We start from the raw sequence: 9,712 nt of genomic DNA on the forward strand, positions 1-9,712 counted from the left end.
GGATTATGTACTGTCTTCTTACCAGTCTTAAAAAATAAGTCCATCTGATCTGAAAGAATTTAATCTTGGGAGCAGAGAATAACAGCCTTACTCTTGTTAGACCAGTATTCCACAGCTCCAGCAGTTTTAAGATGGGTGGATTTCAACTCCCTGAAATCCCCAGCCAGCATTGCTAACTCGGGAATTCTGGGAATAACAAAATAACAGCATTGGAAGGGACCTTGGAGGTCTTCTAGTCCACCCCCCTGCTCAAGCAGGAGACCATTTCTGACAAGTGAATGTCCAGTCTCTTCTTAAAAACATCCAGTGATGGAGCACTCATAACTTCTGGAGGCTAGCTGTTCCACTGGAAGTTTCTCTTTAGTTCCAGGTTGCTTCTCTCCTGATTAGTTTCCATCCATTGTTTCCTGTCTTGCCTTCAGGTGCATTGGAGAATAGGTTGATCCCCCTCTTCTTTGTGGCAGCCCCTCAAATATTGGAACACTGCTATCCTATCATCCCTGGTCCTTTTCTTTTTACTAGACTAGTTCTAACTAATTCATTCAAGCGTTCTTCATATATTTTAGCTTCCAGGCCCCTAATCATCTTTGCTGCTCTTCTCTGCACTATTTCCAAAGTCTCAAAATATTTGTTTTTTGTAATGGGGTGATTAAAACCGGATGCAGTTTTTCCAGTGTGGTCTTATGAAAGCTTTGTAAAGTGGTATTTTCACGTGAACTCAAGTCTGTCCTTTTGTTAATGCAACCTAGAATTGCATTGGCTTTTTTGGGGTAGCCGCTACACACTGCTGGCTCATATTTAAATGATTGTCCACCAGGACTCCAAGATCCTCCCACAGTTACTGCTATTGAGCCAGGTTTCACCCAATCTCTACCTGTACTTGGGCAAGAAAAACTTTGGTTTTTCTTGCCTTAATTGCGTGACATTAGCAAAACCAATAGCCCTTATATACTGCTTCATAATGCTTTTCCAGCCCTCTCTAAACGGTTTGCAGAGTCAGCGTCTTGCCCCCAACAATCTGGGTTCTCATTTTACCCACCTCGGAAGGATGGAAGGCTAAGTCAACCTTAGCCTGGTGAGATCGAACTGCTGGCAGTGGGCAGTGTTAGTCTGCAATAATGCATTTAACTACTGGGAGGGAGGGAGGGAGGGAGGAAGGAAAGAAAGAAAGAAAGGAAGGAAGGAAGGAAGGAAGGAAGGAAGGAAGGAAGGAAGGAAGGAAAAGGGCAATAGCAATAGCACTTAGACTATATACCGCTTCATAGTGCTTTACAGCCCTCTCTAAGCAGTTTACAGAGTCAGCCTCTTGCCCCCAACAATCTGGGTCCTCATTTTACCCACATTGGAAGGATGGAAGGCTGAGTCAACCTTGAGCCTGGTGAGATTCGAACTGCTGAACTGCAGCTAGCAGTCAGCTGAAGTAGCCTGCAGTGCTACCCTCTTAACCACTCTTATTTCTTCATTTCTTTTCTTTACGTTGAATTTCATTTGGTTAGATAGAGCCCAGTGTTCAAATCTGTCAAGATCCATCTGGATCTTGAGCCTATCATCTGAGCTGTTGGCTATTCCTGCCAGCTTAGTGTCGTCATTAGGGAGTTGAAATCCACACACATCTTAAAGAGTTGCAAAGGTTGTGAAACACTGTCTTAGGCTATTAAAAGTCAAATAAGGACTGTCAGGGCTTGGCTTGCTGGATCTCCGTTTTTCCAAAACTTCTGCTCGAATGGATCTACAGAGCTTTGATAACAATTGTTCATTTGTTCAAACTGTTCTTTTCATCTTCGAAATACTTGGATGGCTCTATCAAACTCGCTGCTCAGTAAATCAGGCGGAAAATGGATTTTTGCTCTCCATCTGCTTTCCAGCCTTTTAAAAACCAGGAACCTTTAAAAAAGAAAACTTTCACATAGTTTCCTCCTTCAGTTTCATACCCACATCTTGTCTTGTAAATAGATTTTTCTGCTTTTGGGTCATAAGACCTGGAACCTGACAGTAGAAACCAGCAGAAGATGTAGGAGACAGCTGTGCATTTAGTGTGCGGATGTTTCTATGTGGTGCCCAGTTTCAGCATCATTGAGTGATATATTCTTAGTTGTGAGGTTGTGTCTGACCCATCACGACCCTACAAAGTTCCTCCAGGCCTTCCTGCCCTCTACCATCCTTTGGAGTCCATTTAAGCTCACGCCGACTGCTTTGGTGACTCCATCCAGCCCCCTCATTCTCTGTTGTTCTCTTCTTCTTTTGCCCTCTGTTTTTCCCCGCATGAGGCTCTTCTCCAGGGAGTCCTTCCTTCTCATTAGGTGGCCAAAGTATTTGAGTTTCCTCTTCAGGACCTGGCCTTCTAAAGAGCAGCCAGGGTTGATCTCCTCTAGGACTGACCGGTTGGATTACCTTGCAGTTCAAGGGACTCGCAGGAGTCTTCTCCAGCACCAGAGTTCAAAGCCGTCAATTATTTCTTAGGTGATACATGCATCCTTTGTAATTACCAAATTTGAAATACCACAAAGGCGGTGAATTGTATGCATATGTTATGAAGATTTTTAAAAACAACTTTTAAAAGATGTAGAAAAAACTACTCCTACCACAGCACTGGAAGGCAGGACAAGACAAGAAACAATGGGTGGAAATTAATCAAGGAGAGAAGCAACCTTGAATTAAGGAGAAATTTCCTAACAGAACAGAACAGAATCAATGGAACGGCTTGCCTTCAGAAATTGTGGGTGCTTCATCACTGGAGGTTTTTAAGAAGAAACTGGACAACCACATCTCTGGAATGGTGTAGGATCTCCTGCTTGAGCAGGGGGTTGGACTAGAAGACCTCCAAGGTCCCTTCCAACTTTGTTATTCTGTAGAGGGATGGAAGCAAACAAATTTCTGGCTAGATCTCAGAATATCCTAAAATCATTTTAATGGGATCCCTTTTTTCCCTAAAGAAGCAAGATACTTAAGTTCATACTCCATCTGCCTTTTGTATATGGTCTCCTGCTTGAGCAGTGGGTTGGACTAGAAGACCTCCAAGGTCTCTTCCAGCTCTCTTATTCTTTTATTCCTGAGAACAATTAATGAAACAACTTGCCTTCAGAGGTTGTGTGTGCTCCAACACTGGAGGTTTTTAAGAAGAGAGAGGACAACCATTTGTGTGAAATAGTATAGGATTTCCTGCTTGAGTAGGGGGTTGGACTAGAAGACCTCCAAGGTCTCTTCCAACTCTCTTATTCTGTTAAGGTCTATCACTATTCTATGAATTCTTTAATCAAGCCCTTCCTATACACATTATGACAATTTTCCTGGTCTCTCTTTTTCTTCTTCCTAAAATGGTAGCATTGCTATGGAACAGCATTTTTTATGAACTGATCTAACCTGATTTTTAGCTTATGTTACAGAGATCGACTTACTTAGTATTTTATTCTGTAGCCATTATATTACTTTAAAGAAAACCTTGCCTGGGGAACATATAAGAAAATGCAGGAATGAAATATTTAAATTCAAAAAGAAAATGGAGTAATATCAACCATTAAAATATAGGTATGTTTATATAAGGAACGTGGTGGCTCAGGGGCTAAGATGCTGATCTTGTCAATCAGAAAGGTTGGCAGTTTAGCGGTTCAAATCCCTAGCACCGTGTAAGGGAGTGAGCTCCCCCAGCTTTGGCCAACCTAGCAGTTCGAAAGCATGTAAAAATGCAAGTAGAAAAGCAGGGACCACCTTTGGTGGGAAGGTAACAGTGTTCCGTGCGCCTTTGGCGTTTAGTCATGCCAGCCACATGACCACTGCGACATCTTCAGACAGCACTGGCTCTTCGGCTTTGAAACGGAGATGAGCACCACCCTCTAGAGTTGGGAACGACTAGCACATATGTGCGAGGGAAAGCTTTACCTTTTACATTTAAATGCTTCATCATTGAGACTGAAGTAGCATCATGAAAATTTGGTTGAGATTCAGCTTACAATTGGAAAATCCTGTGTCTGATTATTTTTATTCCAAACATTTAAAATATAAACTCCCTCCCAAAAATGTTGGTTAAGACTGTTGTTTACTACTAGTTTCTGTTGGTAGTTCCTTGTTGTTTGCTTGATTGTAAGCAAGTGATACAATTCATACCCCAATCAAGGGACTTACCAATCCAAACAACGGAAACCACCAATATATAATTAGTATATATAAAAAATAGCAAATCCCACTGCCTTCTAGCACTGATGATGTTACCTAGTTGGGTCATGAAATGTCTGCAAGAAAACCACCAAGCTCAGAGAGCATCAAGGACCCCACACCACCCTGAACTTCAATCTGTAAACATTTGGGTGTCAAGGCTGAACCCTACTGGTTTTCCAGCACCAGTTCTTTTAAACCATTTAAGTACTCCTGGAAAAAGTGTACTGTGCCCTCAAGCTGTCCTCCAAGGGGAGGTGGGCCATCTCCAACCAAGCATGGCGTGGGAATGAGGAACCCTTGAGAACTGAAAAAGCTTCTTGGAGGAGAAGTGAAACCCTTTCAAGGAAAAACAACCCAAGGACCTCTATTTGCCTTTTGGAAAAAGCACCTTTGGGACAACCATAATAGAGTTGGGAGGGACCTTAGAGATCTTCTAGTCCAACCTTCTGCTCAAGCAGGAAACCCTATATTATTCCCAACAATTGGTTGTCCAGTCTCTTGGAAAACTTGTGTGTTGAAGGGCTCACAACTTCTGGAGGCAAGTTGTTCCACTGGTTAATTGTTCTAACTGTCAGGAAATTTCTCCTTAGTTCCAGGTAGCTTCTCTCCTTGATTAATTTCCACCAATTGCTTCTTGTTCTGTCTTTAAATGGTATGGAGAATAAATTGACCCCCCTCTTTTTTGTAATACCCTCCAAGTACTGATAGATAGCTATCATGTCTCCACTGAGCTTTTTCTTCATTAGGCTAAAGATGCCTACTTCCCTTACCTATTCATCGTAGGATTTAGTCTCCAGACACCTAATCTTGTGGCCATCAATTAGAATTTCTTGCGGTTAAGACATAAGTAACACCCCCCCCCCCCCAGCATGGCAGTTGTACAAGATACTTAATCTAACAGAATAACAGAACAGAATAACAGGATTGGAAGGGACCTTGGAGGTTTTCTAGTCTCAAGCAGAAAACCCTGTGCCATTTCAGACAAATGGTTGACCAACCCTTCTTAAAAACCTCCAGTGATGGCGCACCCACAACTTCTGGAGGCAAGTTGTTCCACAGGTTAATTGTTCTAACTGTCAGGAAGTTTCTCTTTAGCTCTAGGTTGCTTCTCTCCTTGATTAGTTTCTATCCATTGCTTCTTATCTTGCCTACAGGTTCTTTGGAGAATAGGTTGACTCCCTCTTCTTTATGCCAACCCCTGAGATGTTGGAACACTATCCAATATATACTATCGTGTCACTATCATGTCTCCCTTAGTCCTTCTTTCCATTAAACTAGACATACCCAATTCCAGCAACCGTTCTTCAGAAGTTTCAGCCTCCAGTCCCCTCCAACCGTCACCTGGATGGTTGAGCATCTCTGCAGACATTGAGGAGCCCTGAAGATGCCCAACGCGACCTTCTCCCTTCTTGCGAAGGCAATGCTGCTTTGGAGGGCAGTGGAGTTCTAGAACCTGGTCATGTCAAGGGTCTCATTATGGGAGGGGGTTCTGGAACCCCTGGACCAATCACACCCTTTTTTTTTCCCAAGAGGAGGGTTAAGTGGAAGGCCTGGCAGCATTTCCCGCTGCCTCCCCCCACTTTGAAAGAATGGATGATACCTCTGCTTCGGCAGGGTACTCCTATCGCCACATGGAGCGGAAGATGAGTGCGATGGCTTGTACGGTCTTCAACGAACTTCGGCTGGAAGGGAAGCTGTGTGACGTCATCATCAAAGTCAACGGGTGTGAATTCAATGCTCATAAGAACATTCTCTGTAGCTGCAGCTCTTATTTTCGGTCAGTGCTCCCCGTCTCTTGAAAGGGATGTAAGCAACCAGCCAAGATCCCCCTCCCATCAATTGGATGGTGGATACTCTTATCTGGACAGCGTAATGATTGTAGCCACCTTGGGTGGCCCCTGGCCAGACAAGCAGCATATAAATACACCCCTCTCCCCGGTTGTAGGAGAAGGAGCAATTCTAATCATAAAGGTCTTTGTGGAGGTGTGTTTTCTAAAAGGCAACTGGACTTTCTTGGTTTGTTTATCAAAGCATTATAATACAATACAATAGCAGAGTTGGAAGGGACCTTGGAGGTCTTCTAATCCAACTCCCTGCCTAGGCAGGAGACCCTACACCATTTCAGATAAATGGCTATCCAACATCTTCTTAAAGACTTCCAGTGTTGGGGCATTCACAACTTCTGGAGGCAAGTTGTTCCACTGATTAATTGTTCTCACTGTCAGGAAATTTCTCCTCAGTTCTAAATTGCTTCTCTCCTTGATTAGTTTCCACACATTGCTTCTTGTTCTGCCCTCAGGTGCCTTGGAAAATAGTCTGACTCTCTCTTCTTTGTGGCAACCCCTGAGATCTTGGCTACTATCATGTCTCCCCTCGTCCTTCTTTTCATTAAACTAGACATACCCAGTTCCTGCAATTGTTCTTCATATGTTTTAGCCTCCAGTCCCCTAATCATCTTTGTTGCTCTTCTCTGCACTTTTTCCAGCGTCTCCACATCTTTTCTACATCGTGGTGACCAAAACTGAATGCAGGGTTCCAAGTGTGGCCTTACCAAGGCATTATAAAATGGTATTAACACTTCACGTGACCTTGATTCTATCCCTCTGTTTATGCAGCCTAGAACTGTGTTGGCTTTTTGGCAGCTGCTGCACACAGCTGGCTCATATTTAAATGGTTGTCCACCAGGACTCCAAGATTCCTTTCACAGTTACTACTATTGAGCAAGGTACCACCTATAATGTACCTGTTTTCCCCCCTTTGATAATGTTTCGCTATCCAAAAGGCTTCTTGAATTCTAAGCTTCTTGGAAGAGAAGGGTTTAAACACATTCAAAGGAAAAACAAAACTAAGTCCAGTTGGAAAAAAGCACTTTTGGGATAACCGTGACCTGGATGATTGGGAAACTCCATAGCTACCTTTCTGATGAAGAGTCTTTAATTTCCTTTAAAATAACTCATCTTTTTAAATAAAAAAACACAGATAGCAAACCTTTTTTAAGGGTATTATTTGCCTTCTCGGATTAAATGACATTCTAAAATAAAGAAGGTAGTTTTTAACCCTCCAACATTTGTACAGCGTATGGATTAGGGCAGTGTTTCTCAACCTTGGCAACTTGAAGTCCACAGGACTTCAAGTTGCCAAGGTTGAGAAACACTGGATTAGGGGGTGTTCAATACTGCTGTACAAAAAAAAGAAAAAAAATGCATGAGCTAGGATCACAAAAAAGCAAGAATGAGAATTTAGAGCAGTTTTCTCCACATCTGGCACCCTCCAGATACCATTATACATTGCAATTAGAAAACATTTGGAGAGCATCAAATTTGGGGAAAGTGCTATACAAAAGGCAGATGGAGTTTGAATTTTGCTTAAGTATTTTGCTTTTTTCGGGGATAAAATGGATTCCATTGAAATGATTTTAGGATATTGTGAGATCAAGCCAGAAATGTGTTTGCTTCCATTCCCTCTACAGAATAACAGAGTTGGAAGGGACCTTGGAGGTCTTCTAGTCCAACCCCCTGCTCAAGCAGAAAACCCTATACCATTTCAGACAAATCGTTGTCCTATCTCTTCTCAAAAACCTCCAGTGTTGCAGTACCCACAACTTCTGGAGGCAAGTTGTTCCACTGATGATTTTTTTCTAACTATCAGGAAATTTCTCCTTAGTTCCAGATTGCTTCCCTCCTTGATTAGTTTCCATCCATAGCTTCTTGCCTGCTTTCGGGTGCTTTGGAAAATAGGTTGCTCCTCTCTTCTAGAAGAGAATACACTGGCACCCCAAAAATAACTTAAATGGGGTATAGCAATTAAGGCATTTCAGCAGAAGGAGACCATCTACTTCCAGCTGAGAAATTATCTATGGTGCTTAAAAGTTTGCAAACTCTTTTGAATGTCCAAAACTTCCTTATAAATGCAATGTGACCTGCTTTCCAGGTAAGTCCTAAAACAAGATGAAAACCCAGTTAAACTGATGAATCACAAACATTCTACTATTTCGTTGATTTATTGAGGAAAGTATGTATGTATGTATGTATGTATGTATATAGGGGACGCAGTGGCTCAGTGGCTAAGATGCTGAGCTTGTCGATCAGAAAGGTCAGCAGTTCAGTGGTTCGAATCCCTAGCGCCACGTAACAGAGTGAGCTCCTGTTACTTGTCCAAGCTTCTGCCAGCCTAGCAGTTCGAAAGCATGTAAAAAATGCAAGTAGAAAAATAGGAACCACCTTTGGTGGGAAGGTAACAGCGTTCCTTACACCTTCGATGTTTAGTCATGCTGGCCACATGAGTATGGAGACGTCTTCGGACAGCGCTGGCTCTTCGGCTTTGAAACGGAGATGAGCACCGCCCCCTAGAGTCGGGAAGGACTAGCACATATGTGCGAGGGGAACCTTTACCGTATGTATGTATGTATGTATGTATGTATGTATGTATGTATGATTTCTACATCTACATATGGCAGTACATACAATAAGACAGAAAAAAATTAAAACAGTACAAAATAAATACACATGGAACTAAGTTAAACTGTTACTATGGATTTAATGCAACCAGGAAAGAAGCTTTTAATAGACTTTGGCCCCCAAATTGATCCAAAGTTAAATCTCTTGTGTGTCAAGCTCCTTATTCAAATAGTAGGGCGGGGAGGAGACAGAGAGACAAAGACTAACTAAATTTTGTGACTCATTTTTGAACCAGGCCACTAATAGCTTTCAATGTCTCAAACGTATAAGAGAGAAGAGAAGTGGCGAACCAGTTGGAGAACCAGTTTAGTGGTTAGGTGAATAGCTTAGAAAGCGGGAGACCGTGAGTTCTAGTTCCACCGTAGCTTCTCTCCTTGATTAGTTTCCATCCATTGCTTCTGGTCCTGCCTTCAACTGGCTGACTTTGGGCCCGTCATTCACTCAGCTCACAGGGTGGTGATTGTGGAGAAAAGTAGGAGAAGGAAAGTGGGTTGGCTATGTTTACTGCCTTGTGTTACACATAAAAATAAATAAAGGGATGCCTCCAATAAATATATGGTTATATCTTTATGTTTATGGTTTTTATTTATATTTGTTATTAGGGCTATATATTTATTTTTATGGTTATCCATTTATTTTTCTTTTGAGAGTGGGCGTCAGAATCTCAGTAGTGTGTTCACAGAACAAAATGACAATAATGATTATCTTATTTTAAACAGCGGTGGCTCAGTGGCTAAGACGCTGAGCTTGTCAATCGGAAAGGTCGGCAGATCAGCGGTTTGGATCCCTAGCGCCACGTAACAGAGTGAGCTCCTGTGACTTGTCCCAGCTTCTGCCAACCTAGCAGTTCGAAAGCACGTAAAAATGCAAGTAGAAAAATAGGAACCACCTTTAGTGGGAAGGGAACAGTGTTCCGTGCGCCTTTGGCGTTGAGTCATGCCGGCCACATGACCACGGAGACTTCTTCAGACAGTGGTGGCTCCTCGGCTTTGAAATGTAGATGAGCACCGCCCCCTAGAGTCAGGAACGACTAGCACAGATGTGCAAGGAGAACCTTTACCTTTATATTCATTTTTCTTTTGAGAGCCGGAACCAGAATTTCA

The sequence above is a fragment of the Thamnophis elegans genome, chromosome 14 (genome assembly GCF_009769535.1).
Source record: "Thamnophis elegans isolate rThaEle1 chromosome 14, rThaEle1.pri, whole genome shotgun sequence".
Lineage (NCBI taxonomy): Eukaryota > Metazoa > Chordata > Lepidosauria > Squamata > Colubridae > Thamnophis > Thamnophis elegans.